Raw genomic sequence first — 18,118 nt, 5'->3', positions numbered from 1 at the left:
ATCGCTATTCAAAGACATTCCGCCAAATATCTTCATACTAGTCTATGCTGATGACATCACCATACTCACCTTCCACAGCATGAAATCTCTGTCCAGAAACGAATTCAATCAGCAGTTCTGAGTGTTTCAAAATGGGCTGACGAACACCGGTTTCACTATATCCCCTGAAAAAATCCAAACTTCTACACATCAGTCGCAATAGAAAAAAGATGTCAAAACTCCCCGACATCACTTTAAATAATACAATTATAAAATCCCAAATATCCCTCAAAATCCTTGGTATTCATCTCGACCGAACCCTCAGCTTCAGGCATCATCTTAATAGTGTCCGCAAAATCCCATTAACCAAAGACTTAATCTCATAAAAGTAATCGGCTCCCGTATACCTTGCGCCCACCGAACATCTATCCTACAAATCGTCAACAGTTGGATTCTACCTAAGATGTTCTATGGTGTTGGCCTCTTCAGCAGAGGTGGTGATTTGGTAAGCAACAAATTAAGCCCACTGTATAATAAAGCTGTCCGTCTAGCCTCAGGAGCTTTTTGCTACCAGTCCCATCTTATCCATTATGGCTGAATGTGGACAACTCCCTTTTGACTACTCCTTAACACTTCAGTCGTCGCGCTGTTGTATTTTGTACAACAGTGCTGAAAAAACCTCGCTTATCGTACACAGCATCAGTGTGGTGGTTCTGACGGTGGCAAACCGCGCGACGACTGAAAGGTTAACAACTAACGTTGTTTCCAAAGCTATCAGATGGCTGAGTCTAGGGGGTCGAAATGACGTCCCTCGGGTCACACGAGCCTCTGACTTATTCCAATCTCTCACAAACCAATTGCTTCCAGAAATAGCCGTATTACCTAGATCCAAAACCAAATCATGGAATCAACCCACCCCCAAAATAGATCTCTCTCTTCTAGATCAGGTCAAAGCTTGGTGATCCACCTTCTATAATTCAAACACACTTCCACAAACTCCGCACTGAAAAATACTCCAACCACCTAACAATATATACAGATGGTTCTGTATATAACGGTTTTGTTGGTTATGGTATTGCTAGCTTCTCTACACTCCCAAACATCAGTTCTGCCCTCCCCCCATCTTGTCCATATTTAGTGCCGAATCATACGCCCTTCTAAAAGCCACTCACTTATGTTCCACCCGATCGGATCGTCCCATAGTAATCTTCAGCGATTCTGCTAGTTGTCTTCGAGTAATGAATTCTTACTCCTTGAAACATCCCTGGCTTCAGGAGGCCGAAAGACTTGCTTTTGGTCCAACAGAGCCACCTTCTGTTGGGTACCAGGTCACTCTGGTATCCACGGTAATGAGGAGGCTGACCGGTTAGCAGGTGTAAGTCGCAACATGAACCCAGAGGATGTTTCCATTCCATCCATCGACGCTCAGAGATGGACAAAGGAGAAGATCCATGACTCCTGGAGCACTAAATGGTACAATAGCAGGGATATCACACTCAGAAGATTAAAATCATCCACTTTCCCCTGGCCCGATAACATCAACCCCAAACATCGTCGCATTTTAACCCGTTTACGAATTGGTCACACCCGTTTAACTCATAGTTACCGTATTGACAAAATAGATCCCCCTACTTGCACATCTTGCGGTACCCTTTAACTGTCCCCCATATTTTGTTTGACTGTAAAAGTTACAACACTGAACACTTGGCTTGTAATTTGGACGGCACCCTGGAAGAGACGTTATCGCCACCAAACGAGGAAGCTTTAATTGCATTTTTAACCACCACTGGATTACTGGACCACCTTTAAAAACCTGCGATAAGGGACGAATGTCCTTCGGGTTAAAGTTCCTCTCAAACAACAACAACAACAACAAACAACGTTGATTTCAAGCAAATCTATAAATGGGGGTGCTAGAGAAAAGTTGAAGTCATTAGCTTTTCACTCTCCGATTGGCTCGCATCTCAGCAGGCCACAGATCGGCTTGCTCTGACCGGGCGTGCTTCTCAGGCACAGACATCGATAGCGAAGGACCCCCCCGTTTGCCTTGCTTCGCTCAAATCAAAACTGTCGAGCGAGCGAGAGAAGATGCCGTCCGAAGCGAAAGCCATTCACCCCTGCCGTCGCCAAGAAGAAGAAGAAGAAGAAGAAGAGGAAACAGTCCACAGGAGAAATTTGCGGTCGAAGTGTACACACGGTCGGGCGAGTCATTCTCGCTTTGTGGTTCACCGCTTGTTTGCGTTCACCGCGTTCACCCAGCCATCGTCATCGCCGCCGCAAATTTCATCGGCCGAGGAGCTGTTGTCCCGTGCTTCAAGATTTCGACTCGTGATAAAATCAGCATTGGTGGTCAAGAAGCAATCCCGTTGGGAACAAATATCGAGGAGCTGCTAATCGAGCGTTGGACTTGTAAAATCGCTCAAGATTTTCAAGAGCAAGCAACGTTTCCAGCTTTCGACTTAAGCCCAGTGATCCACTACCCGTTGCTGTGGTTCGCCATCCACGCCACGAAAACATTCAGCTGGTTTGTCGTATAAGTAAAAAACTTGCTCAAAATTTATACATTTGAGTTGGGGATTCCCCGTTTGTCCATGGCAATCAAATGATAACATCCCGCAGTGTTATTTATATGTGAAAGCATCAAAGCTAACAAAGCCATCGGCCCTTTTCAGGGCCATTCAAATTAGTGGAAAAGAGTTAAAAGAGAAATATTTCCGACTGTTATTTTTGATTTCTTATATTCCTAAATAAATTTCACAGCTTCATAAAAAATTTCATTTGTCATGAACAATTTATAACTCAACAATTTGAGACTGTACTCGCGGACGCTGCAGCAGTGCCGTCGGGGTGAGTGCTCAACATTTCACAACGGTTGTAAAATAGAGTGGTATTTCCAACAGCGTTTTTGATGTTCCATACTTTATGGGAACACTTTGATTAGGAAAATTATCACATGTAACAAAATTGCGACATAATTAGAATGCTTTTGAAAAGACATTCTCATTGAACAATTTTCATAATTTTGGCACCCATGGATCAGAAATTTACCTTCATAATAAAGAAAACTAATGATTATCAATAGCTTGTATTAAATATTTAGTAATTAACAATTCATGTTCGACAAATTTCTCACGCATAAGCATTCTCTGCAATTTTCAAGTAATTCTAAGCCCAACACACTATTCACACATACCCATTTCCCAGATTGGTAGATCAGAAAGCGAAGAGCACAAAAGGGAGGAGCATCAACTTCTATTCTAAGGTTATAAAACATGCTTCCTTCGTCGGATTCAGTTTCATTCTATTTCCTCGTTCGAACTGGTAAGAGCTCCTCCGAACTTGCTTAGCGAGAAGTACCTCGCTGCTTTCTAGCAACTGCTGAGCAGTTAATCTTCAAGCTGCCAATTTAGCATCTGGTTTGTGAAATCGCTCAAGATTTCTAGGTTGACCGACTCGCGCTTCCAGATTTCGACTCGTAATAAACTCAGCATCGGTGTGCAGTCAAGAAACAAGCCCGCTTGGATACCAGAGCCCCCTGAGTGGCTGATCCGAGGAGCTGCTTATCGAGCGTCTGGCTTGTGAAATCGCTCAAGATTTCAAGATTGAGCTACGTTTCAAGATTTCAACTAAATCCCTGTGATCCGCTACTCTGTTGCTGTTGTGCACCCATGAATATTCAGCTGGTTTGTTGTATAAACAGAGAACTTATTCACATATACACTTTCGTTGGATGTCCCTGTTTAACCATGGCAATCAACTGATAAACATTTTATAGTGCTATTCATCTGTGGCAGCATACAACCTCAATCGGCCCTTTTCGGGCCAACAAACGTTGTTAAAAGGGTTGATTGGACCATATTTCCTGATTTATCTATCATGATCTAAATCTAGCGGTTTTGTACAAAACTTGATTTTGTTCACATAATTTTTCCTACATAATCTCCTGAAATTTGGGAATTTACTCGTGGACGCCGCTGCAGCGCCGTCGGACCGTAATAACATCATAGTACTCAGAATTGTATGGCATTTCTAACAGCATCGTTGATTTATCATATAATGGGGAAACACTCCTTAAATTCTCGATTACGGGAATTGGGATATGTATTAAAATTGCAACAGATTTAAAATACTGTTCACTAAACGTTTCTTTTACCACTTGTAATAAGCATCTATTGATCAACATGTTAGTTTAAATAAAGAAATCCATTGCAAATGTCAGCAGAGCATTCATATTATCGCCTGTATTAGGTTTCGAATTCCGATTTCCATAACTTTTACGCACATTAATCAGAAATATTTAAAATTAGCTCGAAAGCAAAACATTCGTGTTTTTTTCATTTATTGTAAACTATTGAAATAATGTTTTATTGTCCATCCGAACGCGTCCATGAATTTTCAAAGATATGTAAATCCCTAACCAAGACATCAATTCCATATGCCTTATGTCTCAGATTGGTCGATCAGAAGAAGGCGAATACGAAAGGGAGGAACATCGTCTGTTACTCAAATTGTGTAAAACATACTACTTTCGACTGATTCGGTTCATTTCATTTTAACTTTCGAGCTAGTAAGAGCCCCTCGTGATAATCGCAGCATCGGTACAGTCAAGATACAATCCCGTTAGGCACCGCTACAAGAAGCCTCATGATCGGCTGATCCGAAAAGCTGCCAATCTTTGAGTATGTGGAATCGCTCAAGATTGAGCTACGTTTCCAGATTACGACTTAATCCCTGTGGTTGTCATATAGCCTACACGGGAAAAAATCTGATCCGATTATCATGATTTACGAATCATGAAAATTATAAATTGCTCTTGGGACGAAATCATGATTCAGACTCATGATTTTTGAAGCTGAGCTACCACTATCATGATTCAGAGCAACCATTTTCATGAGCTCCAAATCATGACCATGAAAAGCGTTACGCACACGGTGCACCTGTCAAAACGTGTTTAGCAAAGCTTGTGCAAAGCATAGTTGGCTGCGCATTCACGGAAAGTTGCCCTTTTTTTAAAAAAAAAAGTTCACTTTTATTGCCGGTTTCCTGCGCCGCTGTTGCTCTACTGTCGTTCCTGCTCTACTATTCCGTTCCTGCTCCGTTGATATCGAGCTATTCCGGCTCTGCAGAACTACCGGTAAGTGAAAAAACGCATGCAATTCAATACAAATGCTGACAATTTTCCACCGTCTTCTCTGTTTAGCCGTTTCATTCTGTTCCTTTCCTGCCGTGGCTGTTGCCCGTTCCGGCTCCTGTGTACCCGTTCCGGCTCCGCATTGAGGGAAAATTCTTCCGGCTCCGCTCTACTAACTACCGGTAAGTGATACAAAGGACCGTTTTGGACCGTTGAAGCTCATCGAAGGCACTGGTTTTTTTCATCAAGCTTGGCTGTATACCGTTTCCATATGAACTAATTTCCGGAGACGAGAACATCATTGTTCAAGTATTACGACATGTTATGTTAGGAAAAACAACAATCAAGGCAGGAAGCGTATTGATTACCAAACCTCAAAGCTACGTCTTCAACGAAGTGCGACATATTATTGAAAGCGATGGCGCCATTACCTTCATTGTCCATATATACCGAAACCATCTGTTCGACGAGCATCTAGATTCGTTTATAGTGGACCCGGAAGATTACGATGTTGGGAAATGTTGCATTGAGGATATAAGTAATCCTCCGTCCCATCTTCATAACCTACCCGATGGTCGAAAGGCAATTTCCATTCAAAAGCTAATATGTAATGAGAAACATTGAGTAAGTATGGTTTCTTTTGCTTCATTATAAAAATAAGTATTCTAAGTCCAATATCCTTGTTATTCTTTGGCGAGTAGAAGTTTACACGGAATGAAAGTTGTACTTCCAGAGAAAAAACAGTTGTATTGTTTGAACAATATCTATATATATAAAAATGAATTTTCTGTCTCTGTCTGTCTGTCTGTCTGTCTGACCGCTATAGACTCGGAAAACTACTGGACCCGATCGGCGTGAAAATTTGCATACAGGGGTTTTGGGGACGGGGAAGGTTTTAAAGGTAGTTTGGAGCCCTCCTCCCTCTGGAAAGGGGAAAAATAATGTGTAAAAGTGAAAAAAATATTATTTATCTTTTTCTTTGCAGGTATTCTTCTAAATGAATCACTTGATTGATTCTAAATGTTTCTATATTTACCTTTGGACAAGCTGAGGACCACTCAAAGAGAATTAGTCCGTTTGTTGTATAAAGATAATGATTAAGTGTAATATAATTTTACTTGGGTCACCAGTGGTTAAGGCTTTGGATCGCCAATCCGGAGACGGCGGGTTCGATTCCCGGTCCGGTCGAGAAATTTTTCTCGACTCCCTGGGCATAGAGTATTATTGTGCTTGCCACACAATGTACAAATCATGCAGAGGCAGGCAAATAAAGCCGATCAATTGATAACTGTTTAAAGTGCTCTACTACTGTAAAAGTACTCTCTACACAAGTTGAAGAGGCAGGCCAAGTTCCAGTAAGGAACGTCGAGCCAGTAAGAAGAAGAAGAATATAATTTTACTTGCTTCAAATAAAAACTATACCTTGTATTCATAGTTGACAAAAGCCCTAATAAATGTAGTTAATATCAGCACAGAAAATCATGATTATCGACCATCATCTGGATGTTACACATTCTTCTTCTCTTCTTCTTTCTGTCTCAAACGTCCCCACTGGAACTTCGCCTGCCTCTTCAACTTAGTGTTCATGAGAACACAATTAATATCAATTGTACCACATAATTTATAGCTGCACTTCATAACAAAGTTGTCTTTGAGTATAGTTTTATGCTTTATTATTTAATTTCGTATTTTACTTTTCTTTTTTTATACAGAACGCAGGTGATATAGAAGGGAGGATCGAGCGGCAACTGAACCATCTCCGCGAAAAATTTGGGGAATCATCGCTACAACCTCAAATTGTCGCAGTGGACACGAGCAAACTCAACAAAAGCAACGATGGTTATTTTTGGCGGCGCGGAGTATATCGCAGATAATATTGTGCATGCTGTATGCATTTGTATGCATATCACTTATGTGCTAAATTTGCGATATACTCCGGACTGCAAACCGCTTGTGGCTCTTTGTTCAGTCATACCTGTTCAAAATCCCGGCGTCCATTATTGAGCTCCCGAAGAGCACACGTGATTTGCTAAAAGGTATAGATAATTAAACTGGAAGATCGTTTTTTTTTCTTAAAATAATCTTTTTTCAAGTGAAAAGGAATAGAATAATGAATTAAACTCAAAACCCCAAAATATGTTTTAAATAAATGTTTGTACTCACAAAATAGCTTAAGGTGAAGGTGCAATGCGTTTACTTTCAAAAACTATGCATTTTGCCTCGCGTTTTCTCGAGCACATATCTGAAATCTGCCTCAATCTGAAAATGTACCACAATGTTTACTGCGAGTGAGCGAGCAACGAGTTATATTTTCAGCTTCATAGACCTGCTGGATGATCAGATTTATGATCATGGGAATTAGAGCAGAATGAGAGGCGGCATTGTGATAGCCATTTTTAGATTTCACAAACCATGTCCTTAATCAGACCGTCACACAGTAGTTTAGTCTGCAAAAAATGACAGACAAAACCTCTAGCTCAGTGCTTCCCAAACTGTGCGCCGCGGCGCCCTGGGGGCGCCTTAAATCTTTTCAGGGGCGCCGTGGGCCGATTAAAAGTAAGGCCTGGCAAACCTTCTCTAACTTATGTTATAATTGTATTACATTGATCGAAAGCATCAGACGAAAGTTGAATACGAAAATCGAACAAAGAAGACAATTAAGCTGCTCGCCACAGAAGTTGAATGCAACTTTTTGGGAGTGAAAACATTAAGATAGCTTTGAGATATCGCTCACCAGTTCAAAAAAAAAATTGATATCTATGTTCAAAGTTTTTCAAATCTCCATGTTCCAAATTTATGTTGACAACATTGTAAAGGTATATACAGTAGACGTCGGTAACTGCAACATGTTTACGTTTCACTTAGCGAACGAAATTCGATAACTGCAACGACTGACAAACGTCAACAACCCATCAACTGATGTAAAAATGAACGTGAACATTCATTCGACTGTTCATTTGGGCTAACAGGGGCTAACATGGCGCACCATTTTGACGTTTGGTGGTGGCGATAACTGGAGAATGTTGCAGTTACCGGACTTGCAGTTAAAAAGCATTGCAGTTAAACCGTTTGCACCCGACCGAAAGTCGACTGTAATAGAGTTTTCTGTAGGATTAGTTAGAACTTCTCAGAGTTATAATATTGATGAGTTCTGAAACAACATCTCTATAAATGATATCAAAATTGTTATTACGCTATAGTCACAACCTTGCTGGTAGGGATCTCAGTAACAAACAGATCTTCAGGCTGGATGGATTACATTGTGGTTGTTAAAAGCTCCACTATGATTTTTTCATCTTGCTTGCTTGCTCTTCCTCTGTTTACCTGTGTTATACTACACATTTTCATAGAAACGGAAGAACTTATGTTATTAATTGTTTAAGAGAATTGCAGCCCTAGGCTGGCTCATTTCTGCGATCATATGTCAAAAAGTAAACTAACCTGGAAAATGCCATAATTTTTATTCTCCTTATCAAAATTAAAGTCGCTTAGTTATATCGAGAAGGGGGTTTCACAACACTGGGAGAAACAATTTAACTTTTCTTATTTCTTATTCTGATGCAAAAATGTTAACCATGTTAAAATCTTTCGCAAATGTAAAGACAATTTTTATAGCCTCGAATTGAAAGGAATCCTTTGACGATTTTTTTTAAATCCTGCTTCGATCAAAAATTTGTCGTTTTTTCTATTTTATGCTTTTACAATACAAGCGGCGCAAATTTAGCAAGAATTTAAAGTTCACTACAGGATCCAGAAACACCAGAAACTGTGATAGTTCAAAATATAATTTAATATTTTTTGCAGATTCCTATTTTTGTAAAAAAAAATGTGCAATTGTTTTTCATATCAATAATTTTATTGAATTATCAAAGAACGTACTTTTTGCAAAAGTAGATTTTGTTCTAGCATGAAAAGTCTGGCAGAAACTCTGTCGAAAATATTCATATTTTTGTATAAAATGATAATAGTGCCGCCGCGCTTCTGATAAAAAATGTCAAAGGGCGCCGTGATTACAAAAAGTTTGGGAACCCCTGCTCTAGCTAATCCATATGTAGTTACTAATAGCTGATATTACCAGTTAGGAATACTACAAGCAACTTCTAAAGGTACTAAAATGACAGGTAACTTCTTAAATTTAGTACCATACACTTCTAGTCAAAAGTTTGGGGTCACCCCTTGAAAAACATGTAAAGTTTTATGGTCATATCTCTGCGAATTTACATCCGATTTCAAATCGTTTAAGCTCATTTGAAAGATAAGGAATGAAACTTATTTTGTACAAAGTTGGCAGGCAATATTTTTTTACATTTAATATATGAAAAATTGACACAAAAGTCATTTTGGTCATCGACCAAAAGTGTTGGGTCACCCCTTAGTATGAAGCAAGTCCATAAAAGTTGAGTTCATTTTCGTAAGACTTATAATGAGTACTTTTCATTATCCTTCACCAGCAGTGTAGAAATATAATTTTGAAAAAAAAAATGATAGAGATATGAACGAAAAATTGTTACATTTTTTATGAAAGAGACTCAAAACTTAAGGATTGCAACATACTAAGGGGTGACCCAAAAAATTTTATCAATGACATCAGTTGATATTTTTTGGAATACCTTTTTTCCTAGATTTTTCCGCCATGATCTCTTAAAAGTGGCTGAGAGGGTATAGAACTAGGCTTCTATTACAACCTTCATCTCAAAATTTGGTAGGCGCAATTGAAAATATCACAATTTTGGATCATTTTCCCATACACTATATGGTCGATGTCCAGTCATACCGGACCATGTATTTTTCAATGATTTTAGAAAAATGTCCTTCAGGCATTTGGGATATCACATCAAACGTTTTATTTTCTGAAATACCATAGTTCTTTTATGTAATAAAACATCTCTAACAAAATAGCATCGAAAAGTTCAGAGTTGTCAAAAATTGTTGGCTTGTCTACACCTGTCCAAAATATCGCCTAGTTCACTCTGACTTAACACCGACCATATGTAAAAATTATTATCTGCAAACTATGTACAAAGTTTAATTCTTTATCTTTCAGATGAGCCTAAAGGATTTGAAATCGGATGAAAATTTCGCAGAGATATCACCATAAAACTTATATATGTCTTTCAGGGGGTGACCCCCAAACTTTTGACCGGGAGTGTATGTAGGTACTCTATGTGTAGTAGCATTTACCAAAGAACAAACCTTCATCATTTCAATAAACAAGAAAATAATACAATATTATCTACAAATCACCAAACATGAAAAGTCAACTTTACGCACAATAATAGTTAAAATATTATTCTGTCTTTCACACTACAGTAGTTCTTTACAATAAATGAAAGTATCAACGCAATTTTGTCGTTACATCCTCCTCAGAGTCATTAGCAATGCGCACCAAAAATCATGATTCCAAATTTCAAAAACGTGATTTGGTTTGATGGTGCCAACAAATTCAACCAGAATCATTTATGATGCGCACCCAAAATCATGATTCCAAATCCCAGTATCATGATTTCACTTTATGGTCCGAAAATATAATGATAATCATAAACAATGCGCACCAGAAATCATGATTTGGGATCCCAATGGCATGATTTAGCTGCATGATCCTGTAAAAACGACCGGAATCATAAACCATGCGCACCTGGAATCATGATTCTAAAGCCTAAATATATGATTTAGCTTTATGGCGCTTGCAAACCCGACCAGAATCATAAAATGCGCACCGGAAATTATGATTCCAAATCCCAACATCATGATTTAGCTTTATGATTCTGCCAAAAGTATAACGCACCTGACTGCGTTACGGGTGCACCGAATCATGATATCATGCCTTTCGAATCATGGTGTATTTTCATAAACTGAAAATACCCTAGGCTCCAGAAATCATGAGTCTTTTTTTATGATTTTGGGATCCGATTTTTACCCGTGTAGTTCCCAGATTAGAAAGGCGAAGAAATAGGCTGAATAGGAAACAAGCTATATGAAATTCATGTCTTGGCAAGGGATGTACAAGCATGAGCATTATGCTGTTATTGCATCCCAACGGCACTGCAGCAGCGTCCTCGGAAACATCCTCAAATTATCGCATTGTCGATTATTTTTAATAAATCAGATATTGTATGATGCTACGAAATAAATTAAGACATTTATAGGAAGTGTGTAATTTACACATTGTAATTTACGACAACTGGTCCTTTTCAGGACCACCAAAAACAGTTCAAAATGAGTTAATTTCTGAAAACTTCATCCGATCAATAACAACACAAAACTAGTACACTTACAACTTCATATAACATGACAAATTATTAATAATCTTTCACTACACTCATACTCAAACTTCACTGTCATTTCAAACATCATAATCAAATCAAATTCTTTTTAAAGTATTTTACTTTTAAATCCGAAACTCTGAAAAAGCTTCCAAACCAAACTACAATCACAGCACCCTATCATCTATCATCAAACATCCTATCATCTGCAAAAAGCTACCGCACTGTTGTTAAGATTTGACCCCAAAATTGATAGGACACAATCCGTAGTAGTTCTACGTCAACCCCGCGATAATGTAACAGACATTACCCACCCAATTTTTCGATTAATGCTTTAATTTTACGAGACATTTGAAATTATATGCCTTTCCACAAACAAAAACGAACGAGAAAACTTTTGCTGATTTTCCATTTTCAACATCGCAAAGTTTGCTTCGATCAAACCATGAAAATATTATGGTGTAGGCATGAAATGTCAAAAAGCGATGATTCAAAGTTTATAGTCGGCTAGCGTAAAAAGCTGGATACCCCACATTGGCTCGCTGGGGACGAGAACTTATGGATTGGATTGGATTGGATTGGATTGGATTGGATGGATTGGATTGGATTGGATTTGGGATTGGGGATTGGATTGGGATTGGATTGGGGATTGGATTGGTGGATTGGGATGGATTGGATTGGATTGGATTGGGATTGGATTGGATTGGATTGGGATTGGGATTGGATTGGATTGGGGATTGGATTGGGGATTGGATTGGGATTGGGATTGGATTGGGATTGGATTGGATTGGGGATTGGATTGGATTGGATTGGATTGGATTGGATATTGGATTGATTGGATTGGTTGGATTGGATTGGATTGGATTGGATTGGATTGGAATTGGATTGGATTGGATTGGATTGGATTGGATTGGATTGGGGATTGGATTGGATTGGATTGGGGATTGGATTGGATTGGATTGGATTGGATTGGGGATTGGATTGGATTGGATTGGATTTGGATTGGATTGGATTGGATTGGATTGGATTGGATTGGGATTGGATTGGGATTGGATTGGATTGGATTGGATTGGATTGGATTGGATTGGATTGGATTGGATTGGATTGGATTGGGGATTGGGATTGGGATGGGGATTGGATTGGGATTGGATTGGATTGGATGGATTGGATTGGATTGGGATTGGATTGGGGATTGGGATTGGATTGGATTGGATTGGATTGGATTGGATTGGATTGGATTGGATTGGATTGGGGATTGGATTGGATTGGATTGGATTGGAGGATTGGATTGGGATTGGATTGGATTGGATTGGATTGGATTGGATGGTGGATTGGATTGGAGGATTGGATTGGGGATTGGATTGGATTGGATTGGATTGGATTGGATTGGATGGATTGGATTGGATTGGATTGGATTGGATTGGATTGGATTGGATTGGATTGGGATTGGATTGGATTGGATTGGATTTGGATTGGATTGGATTGGATTGGATTGGATTGGATTGGATTGGATTGGATTGGATTGGATTGGATTGGATTTGGATTGGATTGGATTGGATTGGATTGGATTTGGATTGGATTGGATTGGATTGGATTGGATTGGATTGGATTGGGATTGGATTGGATTGGATTGGATTGGATTGGATTGGATTGGATTGGATGGATTGGATTGGATTGGATTGGATTGGATTGGATTGGATTGGGGATTGGATTTGGATTGGATTGGATTGGATTGGATTGGATTGGATTGGATTGGATTGGATTGGATTGGATTGGATTGGATTGGATTGGATTGGATTGGATTGGATTGGATTGGATTGGATTGGATTGGATTGGATTGGATTGGATTGGATTGGATTGGATTGGATTGGATTGGATTGGATTGGATTGGATTGGATTGGATTGGATTGGATTGGATTTGGATTGGATTGGATTGGATTGGATTGGATTGGATTGGATTGGATTGGATTGGATTGGATTGGATTGGATTGGATTGGATGGATTTGGATTGGATTGGATTGGATTGGATTTTGGATTGGATTGGATTGGATTGGGATTGGGATTGGATTGGATTGGATGATTGGATTGGATTGGATTGGATGGATTGGATTTGGATTGGATTGATTGGATTGGATTGGATTGGATTGGATTGGATTGGATTGGATTGGATTGGATTGGATTGGATTGGATGGATTTGGATGATTGGATTGGATTTTGGTTGGATTGGATTGGATTGGATTGGATTGGATGGATTGGATTGGATGGATTGGATTGGATTGGATTGGATTGGACTTGGATTGGATTGGATTGGATTGATTGGATTGGATTGGATTGGATTGGATTGGATTGGATTGGATGATTGGATTGGATTGGATTGGATTGGATTGGAATTGGATTGGATTGGATTGGATTGGATTGGATTGGATTGGATTGGATTGGATTGGATTGGATTGGATTGATTGGATTGGATTGGATTGGATTGGATTGGATTGGATTGGATTGGATTTGGATTGGATTGGATTGGAATTGGATTGATTGGATTGGATTGGATTGGATTGGATTGGATTGGATTGGATTGGATTGGATTGGATTGGATTGGATTGGATTGGATTGGATTGGATTGGATTGGATTGGATTGGATTGGATTGGATTGGATTGGATTTGGATTGGATTGGATTGGATTGGATTGGATTGGATTGGATTGGATTGGATTGGATTGGATTGGATTGGGATTGGATTGGATTGGATTGGATTGATTGGATTGGATTGGATTGATTGGATTGGATTGGATTGGATTGGTTGGATTGGATTGGATTGATACTAAACTTTTAAGGGGGTGATTCAATATTCATCTGTGTGCTGCAATACTTTTTCGAACAAGTCCGTGTTTATGACGGGTAGTGTATTATGAATTTTCATAATGAACATTGAGATTAGCATATATTTTTTTTGCGTTTATTAGAGAGGTTTTAAACCAGAAGGGTTCATTCGCCTCTTAGAAAAAAAATCAATACTACAATTCTGTACAGAGTTTACAGCATTTCAAATAAATTACATTTCTTCAGAAATTTCAATAATTGAGCTTCTTCCGTTTTGTTGTTACCTAAAGCTATTTGAATATTGCTATTAATGCCAGTTTTGTTGCGAATGTCATCGTATTTTATGCAGGTAACGATTATGTGTTCAACGGTCAGCTCCATTTGGCAAACCTCCCATGTTGCTGAGTGATTTCGGTCGAATAAATGCTTTTTAGTGAGCCTGGTGTGCCCAATTCTGCATCGAGTTAGAGCTCTTTGCTCTTGGTGGTCTTGATGATCTATCCACTTTCCAACAGTTGGTTTGATCTTTTGAAGAAAAGTTGCTCGATGATCGTTCCACATGCGTTGAAATTTATCGTGTAATCGTTTGTTGATCCATTTGATAACATCACTAGCGATACAACATTATGTAGTGGAGGGGCGGTTCTGCCCCTTTCAGCTGCTTGGTCCGCTGCTTCGTTTCCGGGTATGTCCGAGTGACCTGGAATCCAGCAGAGGGTGATATCCTTAAGGCTCGCTTCTTTTAAGATTGATTGGATGAACGGGGTGTTTCGAATCTCCTTTCTTAATTGCATCCCTGTTAATTGTGGCCCTGTTATCCGCAGTTTGGACAGCCACAGCGAGTGCAGCAGCTTCAGCAGAATAAACACTGCTTTGAGCAAGAAGGCCCGCTTCTATTTGGAGTTCTTGACAAACAACGCCTAGCCCTACTTCAGTTCCCGACTTCGATCCATCATTGAACATTTGACAATATTCCTCTGGCAATATTCTTGTTATTCCCTTTCTTGAAAACTGATCTCACGGACCAGTCAATTTTGACTTGATGCATGTCCCAGGGGATTTTCCCTATCCACAGGAGCTTTGCGATCTCTGGAATGTCGTGTCCTGTCTCATCGGCGAATGCTTCAATTGCACATTTACGAAGATGCTGATGATTGAAAAATGGTTTTTCTGCTAGTCGAATATATCTTCTGGCGAGAGTAACCACTAGCCTGAGATGCAATGGTAGCTGGCCGGCTTCGACTGCTAAACTAAGCGTGGGCGACGATCTTAGTGCTCCCAATGTAATTCGAAGAATTTCATTGTAGGTTGATTGGAACGTGTTGAGGAGGTTGAGACCGAACAGTTCAATACCATACATAAGTTTGGAAACGCAAACGGCATTCCCAATTCTCCCTAGAATGTTTCGATCCGCTTTAAAAGCCAAAGCTTTCAGACAGTTGATTCGGCTGAAGAGAGCTTCTTTAATTTTTGCCCCGTGCACAAGAAAGCTGCCTTTCCTGTTGATCCATATCCCGAGAAATCGTGCAGCTTTGACTTCAGGAACGATTTCGTTATCGATCTTCACAACATTTCGAGCACAGCGCCACCTGTGCCTTGATTTTTGACACATATGAAGGATACAGGATTTTGGGGCAGACAGGCGGAATTTGACGCTTTTTGCCCACGTATTGACAGCATCCACTGCTTCATTAGTCTGTTTCTCACTTTTGGAAGGTGCTTAGAAAAAGCGACAAGGACTATGTCGTCCGCATATACTAGCACTCGTATATTTTTCGGAATGACGTCAAATACTGGGTTGATAGCTATCAGAAACAAGGTGACAGCTAACACAGATCCTTGGGGGACGCCATTTTCTTGGATCCGATCTTTCGACATAGAGCCACCGTAGGAAACCCTGAAACGTCGATCCAAGAGCAAGTTGCTGATGCAGCTCCGAATACGTTTTCCAGTATTCAAACTATCGATTTGTCTTATTATATGAGTTCGCCAAACTTGATCATAGGCCTTATTGATATCGAGCAATGCAAATTCCGCGTGCGCGTTGGATTGTTCGATTTCTGCTAGAATTTCGGCCAAATCAGCGAAGTAGGATGATGTGCCACGTCCGGCTCGAAATGCATGTTGGTGTTCATTGAGTAAGTTGTTTTCTTCGAGGAATTATATATTACCGATACAACTCAGAAGCGTAATTGGCCGGTACCCTTCCGCATGCTGAGCCTGTGTATTGGTTTTTGGGATTGGTATAACCAGTCCTTGTTTCTAGCTGTTCGGAAATTCGCCCTTTTCTCAAACTTTATTGAAACTCTTCAGCATTGCGAGCTTTCCTGCATATGGCAGATGTTTGATCATTAGATATCCGACTTGATCTTCGCCGGTAGAGTGTCCATTAGTGACATCAATGGCTCGTAACAACTCGTAGATTGTGAAATCTGTATCGAGTCGAGAGTTTTTCAGAAACCTGAATATTTTGATCCCATCCTGTTTCTCCAGATTCCTGATCTGTACTAGAGTTTCCTGATGATGCTTGGTAAAAATAATTTGCAAAGTGCTCTGCGATTACACTGGTATCTTGGGGTAAAACGAGTTGTAGATTTGGGAGTCCTCGCTGTCCGTTTCGTCTTTTTCCCATCAATCGGTTAAAATTAATCCAAAGCACATCGGATGAAGTGTTAGGATTGAACATCTGGCAAAAATTATTCCACGAGTCACGTTTGGCAGATTCGATTGTTTTCCTTGCAATCGCCCGAGCTTGCTGGAAAGCTTTTTTAGCGTCATCGTGAAGAGGGTCTGAAGGATTCAGACGTTTCAGTTTGCGAAGAGCCTTACGCCGTGCCTTAACGTTTTCTTTGACTTCGTTTGTCCACCAAATTTCAGATCTTCCTGTCGTATCCGGAAAGCTAAACTTTTCGTCGCAACACGTCCGTTGCTCTCAACAATAACCGATAAACTGATCTCAGCTTTCTGTGAACGATTGCTGCTTGGTCGGATTTCCGATTCTTTCTTTTGTCTCTTCGCTCTCGCTCTTCCTCTCTAATGTGTCAGTTGGATTCTTTCACATCAACTGTCTACATAAATTCAAATAACTCTCCAAGGGACATTTCGTTCAATCACAGAACGCAGCCTAAAGAGTAAACATTGAATAGGGCCAAATATGCGAATGATGTTTATTGCGTGGTAATATTCATCAGTGCTGTCTTCTTAATTATCATTATTACTGACTTCTATCTAGATTCTAGAGCAATTATCATTATAGATGTGATAGATATGATAAATAAATATGTATACTTCACCACAATCCCTCTCACCTCTACTCTCTTAAGAAAGTTTCCTGACAATTATTTGATAATTTGTGAGCGATTCTCATCAATATTATTTTCATGGAAATTAGGTCTTTACCTCGTCTTTTGATACATATAAATAAACGAGGCAGAATGTTATCCGTTTGATTCTCACTCGCATTTTTGCAACATGTCTAAATCCAAATCCAATCCAAATCACATAAAATTAAATCCAATCCAATCCGAATCCAATTCAAATCCAATCCAATCCAAAACTGATTTAACACCAATCAAATCCAAATCCAAATCCAATCCAAATGCAATTTAAATACAATCCAACCAAACTAAACTGTAGTCCAATCTATATCCAATTCTAATCTAATCCCAATCCAATCCGAATACATTTCAAATCCAATCCAAATCCAATCGAAATCCAATTCGAATCCAATCCAACTCCAATCCAAATCCAAATCAAATTCAAATCCAATCCGAATCCAATCCAAATACAAAATTCAAATCCAATTCTATCCAAAATTAATTTAAAACAATCAAATCCCAACTAAACTAAACTGTACTCCATTCCAAATCCAATTCTAATCCAATCCAAATTCAATTGAAATCCAATCAAACTCCAATCCAAATCTA

This window comes from Aedes aegypti, unplaced genomic scaffold (genome assembly GCF_002204515.2).
Source record: "Aedes aegypti strain LVP_AGWG unplaced genomic scaffold, AaegL5.0 Primary Assembly AGWG_AaegL5_hic_scaff_1445_PBJ_arrow, whole genome shotgun sequence".
Lineage (NCBI taxonomy): Eukaryota > Metazoa > Arthropoda > Insecta > Diptera > Culicidae > Aedes > Aedes aegypti.
The sequence above is the reverse complement of the archived record's forward strand: the minus strand, read 5'-3'. Positions refer to the sequence as shown.